At 29.8% G+C, this 13,663-nt stretch overlaps 3 non-coding genes across 3 annotated transcripts; all 3 read right to left on the bottom strand.

Annotated features, from left to right (window-relative positions):
* Positions 1–2,740: 2,740 nt before the first annotated feature.
* TRNAG-GCC (transfer RNA glycine (anticodon GCC)) lies at positions 2,741–2,811 on the bottom strand. Its single transcript has one exon. It is a non-coding gene; the product is annotated as a tRNA-Gly (tRNA).
* Positions 2,812–6,559: 3,748 nt separating this feature from the next.
* Positions 6,560–6,630, bottom strand: TRNAG-GCC (transfer RNA glycine (anticodon GCC)). Its single transcript has one exon. It is a non-coding gene; the product is annotated as a tRNA-Gly (tRNA).
* A 3,748-nt stretch (positions 6,631–10,378) lies between these two features.
* Positions 10,379–10,449, bottom strand: TRNAG-GCC (transfer RNA glycine (anticodon GCC)). Its single transcript has one exon. It is a non-coding gene; the product is annotated as a tRNA-Gly (tRNA).
* Positions 10,450–13,663: the final 3,214 nt, after the last annotated feature.

Raw genomic sequence — 13,663 nt, 5'->3', positions numbered from 1 at the left:
TAAGCCTCTAACCAAAAGAAGTATCTTTCGTTTCTGGAATAAACGGAGTTATTTGAGATTTAGATGGCACTTTCTGGAAAACAAAGGTTGATATGTTACTGCAAATGTTTTCATCTTTTTTTTCACATCACATTAAAGAAATAGAATGCAATAGCTTTAATTGCAAAGGTTATTTTTTTCTTATTACAGTGTGACTCAATAAGCAAGAAGGGAGATATTTACGTTTCTCTCGAGATATTGAACAATATATTTAGCAATATTCAAAAACATTAGCAATATGTAGGGAATCATTTGGCATTCGTTGTGTAAATTATGATTGTTCCCAAGGAGACGGCTAAATACAAAACAATAATCTTTACATCACGAGTCAAAAATAGACATCACAACTTCAGCAAATATGTATCACTTAAACAAAACACAAAGTAAATAACTTTCAGGTAAGAACAATTGTCTAAAATGAATTTCATCCTAAGAACACAAAATGTTATTTATCATTTAAAGATATTTCAATAGGAAAACTTAAGTTCTAACTATTCCAGACAAGCATAAGTCAATTCCATATTACCTTAGAGTTTTCCAGATACCCCAGTTCAGATCGTAGCTGATCTAGATTTTGTTCTGTGATCTATTTTCAAGAGAAGATTACGTACGTTGCTGTACATTAGGCGCTAGGAAAGAAAATTGACTTGAGAACATTAGAAAATAAAGTATGAATTGTTGGCAGTTAAAATGTTAAGAAAGTATGGCAGTTTCTTTTAGCAGAGAAAAAATACTTACGCTCATATAAAAGTTTACAGTAAAGATTCATATTACCTTTCAAATTTTCTTTAATAATTACAACAACTGTTTCAACGATTAATGAAACAATAATAGTGTTTTTTACTAGTGAATAAAATTTCAGATGAGGACGGTTAGAAACCTAAAACATGTTCCTACTTAAAACATATTAATCAGATATAATAGTGAAGAAGATAATTTCGATAAATAATGAAGCTTTACCATAGTTGAACTAACACCATACCAGAAACTGTCGTGAAAATATTTAATTTTGTAAACTAAATTTACGTTAGTTTCTAATGTCTAAAAATGCAATAGGTTAACAACAAACAAAATGCAAGGGAAATCTGAAACCAAACCAATATAGTATTATGCCGGGTTTCTTGGTATATGACAAGTTTTCCATATTTTGATATAAGTCTACACTACGTGTAAAGATTATGTGATGAAATGAATATTTTACCTGTACTGGGTTAGACTTTTGTGCCTTTCAGTAGTCACCAAGTACAGGTTCGTTTTGTTGCATATGGAAAAGAATTAAAATAAACCAATTACTTCATTTACCTCTGCATTTGATTAGAATATGCAATAAGAATGGTATTTATTTGTTTCCGAAAACTGGCGGTGTTCATTGAATTGGCCTTCAAAGTATCGTAGTTAACATAAAATGGTAGATTTCTGAATTTGAAGTCACTTTAAAAATATTAAAAAATCGTACCAAAGGTACCTCAAATTCAAAAAAACCTGGTATTCTCTTTGCACGCATCCTCGATTTCTATTATAGCAATGTTTTGTCAATGATATTTAAAATAACTAAACTTATGGAATTAAACCAGATTCTATCAATTTAAGAAGAAACTATTAAATTTTAATGCTTCAGCTCTTTGATATTATAATGCGAGTATTGACGGCAACTAGTTATTAGGATATATTGTTAATTCTTACATGTTACTGATCTTGATATTCCGAGGTAGCCAGCAGAAAAACGATCTCTTCGATTTTAGATTGGTCGACTTGTAGAAAGAGGTGTAATAACGGAAATCTGTGTTTAATTATACTGTTGCTGTTTTATTCATAATTATTAATGAAAGTAACTTAAGTTTTTAATTCTAAGAACTATAATAGTCACATATTTTACCAGAAATAAATTCCTTAAATGTACATTTTGTTTTTAGTAGACAGAAGTAAATAGTTCATTATTATTTCGTTTTATTCGTTATTTAAGCAATGTTAGTGGAAATTGTCTTGAAGAAACTAAACTAGGTTGGAAATTTCAAGTATCCAGTCTAAAAGCATAGTTTTTATTCTGGAATTGATGAAGTAAATTTTGCTTTGAAGGAAATTCTTAAATGCCACAATGAGTTGGTATATTATTTCTAACAAAGTTCATCTTCATAACATGTTCACGATATTGGTTCCACGATGGGTAATAAACAACAATTAATCGTCCACATATTTTAAGCTGACAATGCTTATATTCATTTCAAAACAAGCTATGATTTTTTGTCCATATCCCAAAATGTTACACAATATATAGGAAAATGTTTGAAACTTATTGCGTAGGTTACTATATCCTAAACGGATTTTAATAGATTTAAAACCTAAACATCTCTACTATACAAATAATATATTAAACGTCTACTACAGAAAATTCTTATCCCATGTGAAAAGGAATCACAAAATGTAGATCGATATTTAATTTTTAAAGAAATTATTATGAAACTCTTGTACGGAAAAACTTTATTCAAAAGCAAATCAATTCAAATATTGTCTAAAGGTATAACTAAAATTGTAATGGCTTGCTGTAGACGGGAAATTAATCAGGGAAATAAATTTGGCCATTGATTTAAGGTGACAATTTGAGTGTGTTGAACCAAGCGTAACTTAGAGCGTAGCAGAAATGAATTCATAAACCCATATATCGGTAAGATATTCGAAATTTAAATCCCCGCTAAAAATTCAGTGCATCGGCCGGGAATCGAACCCGGGCCGCCCGCGTGGCAGGCGAGCATTCTACCACTGAACCACCGATGCCAATACAAGAGAATTTTATTTACTATTGAATTAATAACACTTCTTAAACTAATGTTATGTTCGGACCTTAAATCGAGGAACAAACTTTTACATGCTGGAAAACTTTAATGCTTCAAAATTGTGTTCCGCATTCGATTCAATAAACGCTTTCCCTCAGAAGCTAGCAAAATGGTATCACATTTGTTCATAATTTCATTACATAAAGATATTATGATTCATATACATATATACTATTCATTCGAAATTCCATCTCAGATGACATTCGTTTCTTTAGAATATGCAATTCAATTGGAATAAACCTACCTTTTTATCCCTGCATTTTTCATTCTCGTATGGAATAAGTTGGTTTTACTTTCGAAAATGTATCGCTTTCTAAAAACAGACATTAAATTATTGTATTTTACACAAACCAAGCTACAGATTTCTTAATTAGTAAACGTATTTTAACACTTTTATACAGTTTTACCTCAAACTTGTTAAAAGGGATACTCTCAATTCATACTGTATCATCTTTCCATTAAACCTATGTTTTCTATTACTTAAACTTTATGACAATAATATGAAGGATAAATAATCCTATTCAAGTAGATCAAAGAGAATTTCTCATAATAAGAGAAAATATTTATTTAAATAAATTTACGAGTGTATGTCAGAGTTCATATATTGATGGCACCTAGTTACCAGCATTCTTGTAGTCTTAAGCGTTGCTTACCTTTTGAAACTAGTCTTCGTTAGGATTAAGAAATTTTTGTTTTCAAACTATTTCCAACTTATCAAAAGAGATCTTGTAACCAAAGTCAGTTGAGAATATAACTTCCTGCTTCTGTTCATAGATAGCAAAGGATCTTTAATTTGTTACGATGCAGACTATAATAATGTCACATTATTTGGTATTATTCCAAATCATTCATAAAGTTTTACTCCGAACAGATTGTAGCGAAAACCTCATTGGTGATTCGTTATGTTTCTTGTTTTTTGAAATATCGAAATAAACTAGGTTCAATATTTTAAGCCTCTAACCAAAAGAAGTATCTTTCGTTTCTGGAATAAACGGAGTTATTTGAGATTTAGATGGCACTTTCTGGAAAACAAAGGTTGATATGTTACTGCAAATGTTTTCATCTTTTTTTTCACATCACATTAAAGAAATAGAATGCAATAGCTTTAATTGCAAAGGTTAATTTTTTCTTATTACAGTGTGACTCAATAAGCAAGAAGGGAGATACTTACGTTTCTCTCGAGATATTGAACAATATATTTAGCAATATTCAAAAACATTAGCAATATGTAGGGAATCATTTGGCATTCGTTGTGTAAATTATGATTGTTCCCAAGGAGACGGCTAAATACAAAACAATAATCTTTACATCACGAGTCAAAAATAGACATCACAACTTCAGCAAATATGTATCACTTAAACAAAACACAAAGTAAATAACTTTCAGGTAAGAACAATTGTCTAAAATGAATTTCATCCTAAGAACACAAAATGTTATTTATCATTTAAAGATATTTCAATAGGAAAACTTAAGTTCTAACTATTCCAGACAAGCATAAGTCAATTCCATATTACCTTAGAGTTTTCCAGATACCCCAGTTCAGATCGTAGCTGATCTAGATTTTGTTCTGTGATCTATTTTCAAGAGAAGATTACGTACGTTGCTGTACATTAGGCGCTAGGAAAGAAAATTGACTTGAGAACATTAGAAAATAAAGTATGAATTGTTGGCAGTTAAAATGTTAAGAAAGTATGGCAGTTTCTTTTAGCAGAGAAAAAATACTTACGCTCATATAAAAGTTTACAGTAAAGATTCATATTACCTTTCAAATTTTCTTTATTAATTACAACAACTGTTTCAACGATTAATGAAACAATAATAGTGTTTTTTACTAGTGAATAAAATTTCAGATGAGGACGGTTAGAAACCTAAAACATGTTCCTACTTAAAACATATTAATCAGATATAATAGTGAAGAAGATAATTTCGATAAATAATGAAGCTTTACCATAGTTGAACTAACACCATACCAGAAACTGTCGTGAAAATATTTAATTTTGTAAACTAAATTTACGTTAGTTTCTAATGTCTAAAAATGCAATAGGTTAACAACAAACAAAATGCAAGGGAAATCTGAAACCAAACCAATATAGTATTATGCCGGGTTTCTTGGTATATGACAAGTTTTCCATATTTTGATATAAGTCTACACTACGTGTAAAGATTATGTGATGAAATGAATATTTTACCTGTACTGGGTTAGACTTTTGTGCCTTTCAGTAGTCACCAAGTACAGGTTCGTTTTGTTGCATATGGAAAAGAATTAAAATAAACCAATTACTTCATTTACCTCTGCATTTGATTAGAATATGCAATAAGAATGGTATTTATTTGTTTCCGAAAACTGGCGGTGTTCATTGAATTGGCCTTCAAAGTATCGTAGTTAACATAAAATGGTAGATTTCTGAATTTGAAGTCACTTTAAAAAAATTAAAAAATCGTACCAAAGGTATCTCAAATTCAAAAAAACCTGGTATTCTCTTTGCACGCATCCTCGATTTCTATTATAGCAATGTTTTGTCAATGATATTTAAAATAACTAAACTTATGGAATTAAACCAGATTCTATCAATTTAAGAAGAAACTATTAAATTTTAATGCTTCAGCTCTTTGATATTATAATGCGAGTATTGACGGCAACTAGTTATTAGGATATATTGTTAATTCTTACATGTTACTGATCTTGATATTCCGAGGTAGCCAGCAGAAAATCGATCTCTTCGATTTTAGATTGGTCGACTTGTAGAAAGAGGTGTAATAACGAAAATCTGTGTTTAATTATACTGTTGCTGTTTTATTCATAATTATTAATGAAAGTAACTTAAGTTTTTAATTCTAAGAACTATAATAGTCACATATTTTACCAGAAATAAATTCCTTAAATGTACATTTTGTTTTTAGTAGACAGAAGTAAATAGTTCATTATTATTTCGTTTTATTCGTTATTTAAGCAATGTTAGTGGAAATTGTCTTGAAGAAACTAAACTAGGTTGGAAATTTCAAGTATCCAGTCTAAAAGCAAAGTTTTTATTCTGGAATTGATGAAGTAAATTTTGCTTTGAAGGAAATTCTTAAATGCCACAATGAGTTGGTATATTATTTCTAACAAAGTTCATCTTCATAACATGTTCACGATATTGGTTCCACGATGGGTAATAAACAACAATTAATCGTCCACATATTTTAAGCTGACAATGCTTATATTCATTTCAAAACAAGCTATGATTTTTTGTCCATATCCCAAAATGTTACACAATATATAGGAAAATGTTTGAAACTTATTGCGTAGGTTACTATATCCTAAACGGATTTTAATAGATTTAAAACCTAAACATCTCTACTATACAAATAATATATTAAACGTCTACTACAGAAAATTCTTATCCCATGTGAAAAGGAATCACAAAATGTAGATCGATATTTAATTTTTAAAGAAATTATTATGAAACTCTTGTACGGAAAAACTTTATTCAAAAGCAAATCAATTCAAATATTGTCTAAAGGTATAACTAAAATTGTAATGGCTTGCTGTAGACGGGAAATTAATCAGGGAAATAAATTTGGCCATTGATTTAAGGTGACAATTTGAGTGTGTTGAACCAAGCGTAACTTAGAGCGTAGCAGAAATGAATTCATAAACCCATATATCGGTAAGATATTCGAAATTTAAATCCCCGCTAAAAATTCAGTGCATCGGCCGGGAATCGAACCCGGGCCGCCCGCGTGGCAGGCGAGCATTCTACCACTGAACCACCGATGCCAATACAAGAGAATTTTATTTACTATTGAATTAATAACACTTCTTAAACTAATGTTATGTTCGGACCTTAAATCGAGGAACAAACTTTTACATGCTGGAAAACTTTAATGCTTCAAAATTGTGTTCCGCATTCGATTCAATAAACGCTTTCCCTCAGAAGCTAGCAAAATGGTATCACATTTGTTCATAATTTCATTACATAAAGATATTATGATTCATATACATATATACTATTCATTCGAAATTCCATCTCAGATGACATTCGTTTCTTTAGAATATGCAATTCAATTGGAATAAACCTACCTTTTTATCCCTGCATTTTTCATTCTCGTATGGAATAAGTTGGTTTTACTTTCGAAAATGTATCGCTTTCTAAAAACAGACATTAAATTATTGTATTTTACACAAACCAAGCTACAGATTTCTTAATTAGTAAACGTATTTTAACACTTTTATACAGTTTTACCTCAAACTTGTTAAAAGGGATACTCTCAATTCATACTGTATCATCTTTCCATTAAACCTATGTTTTCTATTACTTAAACTTTATGACAATAATATGAAGGATAAATAATCCTATTCAAGTAGATCAAAGAGAATTTCTCATAATAAGAGAAAATATTTATTTAAATAAATTTACGAGTGTATGTCAGAGTTCATATATTGATGGCACCTAGTTACCAGCATTCTTGTAGTCTTAAGCGTTGCTTACCTTTTGAAACTAGTCTTCGTTAGGATTAAGAAATTTTTGTTTTCAAACTATTTCCAACTTATCAAAAGAGATCTTGTAACCAAAGTCAGTTGAGAATATAACTTCCTGCTTCTGTTCATAGATAGCAAAGGATCTTTAATTTGTTACGATGCAGACTATAATAATGTCACATTATTTGGTATTATTCCAAATCATTCATAAAGTTTTACTCCGAACAGATTGTAGCGAAAACCTCATTGGTGATTCGTTATGTTTCTTGTTTTTTGAAATATCGAAATAAACTAGGTTCAATATTTTAAGCCTCTAACCAAAAGAAGTATCTTTCGTTTCTGGAATAAACGGAGTTATTTGAGATTTAGATGGCACTTTCTGGAAAACAAAGGTTGATATGTTACTGCAAATGTTTTCATCTTTTTTTTCACATCACATTAAAGAAATAGAATGCAATAGCTTTAATTGCAAAGGTTAATTTTTTCTTATTACAGTGTGACTCAATAAGCAAGAAGGGAGATACTTACGTTTCTCTCGAGATATTGAACAATATATTTAGCAATATTCAAAAACATTAGCAATATGTAGGGAATCATTTGGCATTCGTTGTGTAAATTATGATTGTTCCCAAGGAGACGGCTAAATACAAAACAATAATCTTTACATCACGAGTCAAAAATAGACATCACAACTTCAGCAAATATGTATCACTTAAACAAAACACAAAGTAAATAACTTTCAGGTAAGAACAATTGTCTAAAATGAATTTCATCCTAAGAACACAAAATGTTATTTATCATTTAAAGATATTTCAATAGGAAAACTTAAGTTCTAACTATTCCAGACAAGCATAAGTCAATTCCATATTACCTTAGAGTTTTCCAGATACCCCAGTTCAGATCGTAGCTGATCTAGATTTTGTTCTGTGATCTATTTTCAAGAGAAGATTACGTACGTTGCTGTACATTAGGCGCTAGGAAAGAAAATTGATTTGAGAACATTAGAAAATAAAGTATGAATTGTTGGCAGTTAAAATGTTAAGAAAGTATGGCAGTTTCTTTTAGCAGAGAAAAAATACTTACGCTCATATAAAAGTTTACAGTAAAGATTCATATTACCTTTCAAATTTTCTTTATTAATTACAACAACTGTTTCAACGATTAATGAAACAATAATAGTGTTTTTTACTAGTGAATAAAATTTCAGATGAGGACGGTTAGAAACCTAAAACATGTTCCTACTTAAAACAAATTAATCAGATATAATAGTGAAGAAGATAATTTCGATAAATAATGAAGCTTTACCATAGTTGAACTAACACCATACCAGAAACTGTCGTGAAAATATTTAATTTTGTAAACTAAATTTACGTTAGTTTCTAATGTCTAAAAATGCAATAGGTTAACAACAAACAAAATGCAAGGGAAATCTGAAACCAAACCAATATAGTATTATGCCGGGTGTCTTGGTATATGACAAGTTTTCCATATTTTGATATAAGTCTACACCACGTGTAAAGATTATGTGATGAAATGAATATTTTACCTGTACTGGGTTAGACTTTTGTGCCTTTCAGTAGTCACCAAGTACAGGTTCGTTTTGTTGCATATGGAAAAGAATTAAAATAAACCAATTACTTCATTTACCTCTGCATTTGATTAGAATATGCAATAAGAATGGTATTTATTTGTTTCCGAAAACTGGCGGTGTTCATTGAATTGGCCTTCAAAGTATCGTAGTTAACATAAAATGGTAGATTTCTGAATTTGAAGTCACTTTAAAAATTTTAAAAAATCGTACCAAAGGTATCTCAAATTCAAAAAAACCTGGTATTCTCTTTGCACGCATCCTCGATTTCTATTATAGCAATGTTTTGTCAATGATATTTAAAATAACTAAACTTATGGAATTAAACCAGATTCTATCAATTTAAGAAGAAACTATTAAATTTTAATGCTTCAGCTCTTTGATATTATAATGCGAGTATTGACGGCAACTAGTTATTAGGATATATTGTTAATTCTTACATGTTACTGATCTTGATATTCCGAGGTAGCCAGCAGAAAAACGATCTCTTCGATTTTAGATTGGTCGACTTGTAGAAAGAGGTGTAATAACGGAAATCTGTGTTTAATTATACTGTTGCTGTTTTATTCATAATTATTAATGAAAGTAACTTAAGTTTTTAATTCTAAGAACTATAATAGTCACATATTTTACCAGAAATAAATTCCTTAAATGTACATTTTGTTTTTAGTAGACAGAAGTAAATAGTTCATTATTATTTCGTTTTATTCGTTATTTAAGCAATGTTAGTGGAAATTGTCTTGAAGAAACTAAACTAGGTTGGAAATTTCAAGTATCCAGTCCAAAAGCATAGTTTTTATTCTGGAATTGATGAAGTAAATTTTGCTTTGAAGGAAATTCTTAAATGCCACAATGAGTTGGTATATTATTTCTAACAAAGTTCATCTTCATAACATGTTCACGATATTGGTTCCACGATGGGTAATAAACAACAATTAATCGTCCACATATTTTAAGCTGACAATGCTTATATTCATTTCAAAACAAGCTATGATTTTTTGTCCATATCCCAAAATATTACACAATATATAGGAAAATGTTTGAAACTTATTGCGTAGGTTACTATATCCTAAACGGATTTTAATAGATTTAAAACCTAAACATCTCTACTATACAAATAATATATTAAACGTCTACTACAGGAAATTCTTATCCCATGTGAAAAGGAATCACAAAATGTAGATCGATATTTAATTTTTAAAGAAATTATTATGAAACTCTTGTACGGAAAAACTTTATTCAAAAGCAAATCAATTCAAATATTGTCTAAAGGTATAACTAAAATTGTAATGGCTTGCTGTAGACGGGAAATTAATCAGGGAAATAAATTTGGCCATTGATTTAAGGTGACAATTTGAGTGTGTTGAACCAAGCGTAACTTAGAGCGTAGCAGAAATGAATTCATAAACCCATATATCGGTAAGATATTCGAAATTTAAATCCCCGCTAAAAATTCAGTGCATCGGCCGGGAATCGAACCCGGGCCGCCCGCGTGGCAGGCGAGCATTCTACCACTGAACCACCGATGCCAATACAAGAGAATTTTATTTACTATTGAATTAATAACACTTCTTAAACTAATGTTATGTTCGGACCTTAAATCGAGGAACAAACTTTTACATGCTGGAAAACTTTAATGCTTCAAAATTGTGTTTCGCATTCGATTCAATAAACGCTTTCCCTCAGAAGCTAGCAAAATGGTATCACATTTGTTCATAATTTCATTACATAAAGATATTATGATTCATATACATATATACTATTCATTCGAAATTCCATCTCAGATGACATTCGTTTCTTTAGAATATGCAATTCAATTGGAATAAACCTACCTTTTTATCCCTGCATTTTTCATTCTCGTATGGAATAAGTTGGTTTTACTTTCGAAAATGTATCGGTTTCTAAAAACAGACATTAAATTATTGTATTTTACACAAACCAAGCTACAGATTTCTTAATTAGTAAACGTATTTTAACACTTTTATACAGTTTTACCTCAAACTTGTTAAAAGGGATACTCTCAATTCATACTGTATCATCTTTCCATTAAACCTATGTTTTCTATTACTTAAACTTTATGACAATAATATGAAGGATAAATAATCCTATTCAAGTAGATCAAAGAGAATTTCTCATAATAAGAGAAAATATTTATTTAAATAAATTTACGAGTGTATGTCAGAGTTCATATATTGATGGCACCTAGTTACCAGCATTCTTGTAGTCTTAAGCGTTGCTTACCTTTTGAAACTAGTCTTCGTTAGGATTAAGAAATTTTTGTTTTCAAACTATTTCCAACTTATCAAAAGAGATCTTGTAACCAAAGTCAGTTGAGAATATAACTTCCTGCTTCTGTTCATAGATAGCAAAGGATCTTTAATTTGTTACGATGCAGACTATAATAATGTCACATTATTTGGTATTATTCCAAATCATTCATAAAGTTTTACTCCGAACAGATTGTAGCGAAAACCTCATTGGTGATTCGTTATGTTTCTTGTTTTTTGAAATATCGAAATAAACTAGGTTCAATATTTTAAGCCTCTAACCAAAAGAAGTATCTTTCGTTTCTGGAATAAACGGAGTTATTTGAGATTTAGATGGCACTTTCTGGAAAACAAAGGTTGATATGTTACTGCAAATGTTTTCATCTTTTTTTTCACATCACATTAAAGAAATAGAATGCAATAGCTTTAATTGCAAAGGTTAATTTTTTCTTATTACAGTGTGACTCAATAAGCAAGAAGGGAGATACTTACGTTTCTCTCGAGATATTGAACAATATATTTAGCAATATTCAAAAACATTAGCAATATGTAGGGAATCATTTGGCATTCGTTGTGTAAATTATGATTGTTCCCAAGGAGACGGCTAAATACAAAACAATAATCTTTACATCACGAGTCAAAAATAGACATCACAACTTCAGCAAATATGTATCACTTAAACAAAACACAAAGTAAATAACTTTCAGGTAAGAACAATTGTCTAAAATGAATTTCATCCTAAGAACACAAAATGTTATTTATCATTTAAAGATATTTCAATAGGAAAACTTAAGTTCTAACTATTCCAGACAAGCATAAGTCAATTCCATATTACCTTAGAGTTTTCCAGATACCCCAGTTCAGATCGTAGCTGATCTAGATTTTGTTCTGTGATCTATTTTCAAGAGAAGATTACGTACGTTGCTGTACATTAGGCGCTAGGAAAGAAAATTGACTTGAGAACATTAGAAAATAAAGTATGAATTGTTGGCAGTTAAAATGTTAAGAAAGTATGGCAGTTTCTTTTAGCAGAGAAAAAATACTTACGCTCATATAAAAGTTTACAGTAAAGATTCATATTACCTTTCAAATTTTCTTTATTAATTACAACAACTGTTTCAACGATTAATGAAACAATAATAGTGTTTTTTACTAGTGAATAAAATTTCAGATGAGGACGGTTAGAAACCTAAAACATGTTCCTACTTAAAACATATTAATCAGATATAATAGTGAAGAAGATAATTTCGATAAATAATGAAGCTTTACCATAGTTGAACTAACACCATACCAGAAACTGTCGTGAAAATATTTAATTTTGTAAACTAAATTTACGTTAGTTTCTAATGTCTAAAAATGCAATAGGTTAACAACAAACAAAATGCAAGGGAAATCTGAAACCAAACCAATATAGTATTATGCCGGGTGTCTTGGTATATGACAAGTTTTCCATATTTTGATATAAGTCTACACCACGTGTAAAGATTATGTGATGAAATGAATATTTTACCTGTACTGGGTTAGACTTTTGTGCCTTTCAGTAGTCACCAAGTACAGGTTCGTTTTGTTGCATATGGAAAAGAATTAAAATAAACCAATTACTTCATTTACCTCTGCATTTGATTAGAATATGCAATAAGAATGGTATTTATTTGTTTCCGAAAACTGGCGGTGTTCATTGAATTGGCCTTCAAAGTATCGTAGTTAACATAAAATGGTAGATTTCTGAATTTGAAGTCACTTTAAAAAATTTAAAAAATCGTACCAAAGGTATCTCAAATTCAAAAAAACCTGGTATTCTCTTTGCACGCATCCTCGATTTCTATTATAGCAATGTTTTGTCAATGATATTTAAAATAACTAAACTTATGGAATTAAACCAGATTCTATCAATTTAAGAAGAAACTATTAAATTTTAATGCTTCAGCTCTTTGATATTATAATGCGAGTATTGACGGCAACTAGTTATTAGGATATATTGTTAATTCTTACATGTTACTGATCTTGATATTCCGAGGTAGCCAGCAGAAAAACGATCTCTTCGATTTTAGATTGGTCGACTTGTAGAAAGAGGTGTAATAACGGAAATCTGTGTTTAATTATACTGTTGCTGTTTTATTCATAATTATTAATGAAAGTAACTTAAGTTTTTAATTCTAAGAACTATAATAGTCACATATTTTACCAGAAATAAATTCCTTAAATGTACATTTTGTTTTTAGTAGACAGAAGTAAATAGTTCATTATTATTTCGTTTTATTCGTTATTTAAGCAATGTTAGTGGAAATTGTCTTGAAGAAACTAAACTAGGTTGGAAATTTCAAGTATCCAGTCCAAAAGCATAGTTTTTATTCTGGAATTGATGAAGTAAATTTTGCTTTGAAGGAAATTCTTAAATGCCACAATGAGTTGGTATATTATTTCTAACAAAGTTCATCTTCATAACATGTTCACGATATTGGTTCCACGATGGGTA

This window comes from Thermobia domestica, unplaced genomic scaffold (genome assembly GCF_964235325.1).
Source record: "Thermobia domestica unplaced genomic scaffold, izTheDome1.hap1.1 HAP1_SCAFFOLD_151, whole genome shotgun sequence".
Lineage (NCBI taxonomy): Eukaryota > Metazoa > Arthropoda > Insecta > Zygentoma > Lepismatidae > Thermobia > Thermobia domestica.
The sequence above is the reverse complement of the archived record's forward strand: the minus strand, read 5'-3'. Positions and strand labels throughout refer to the sequence as shown.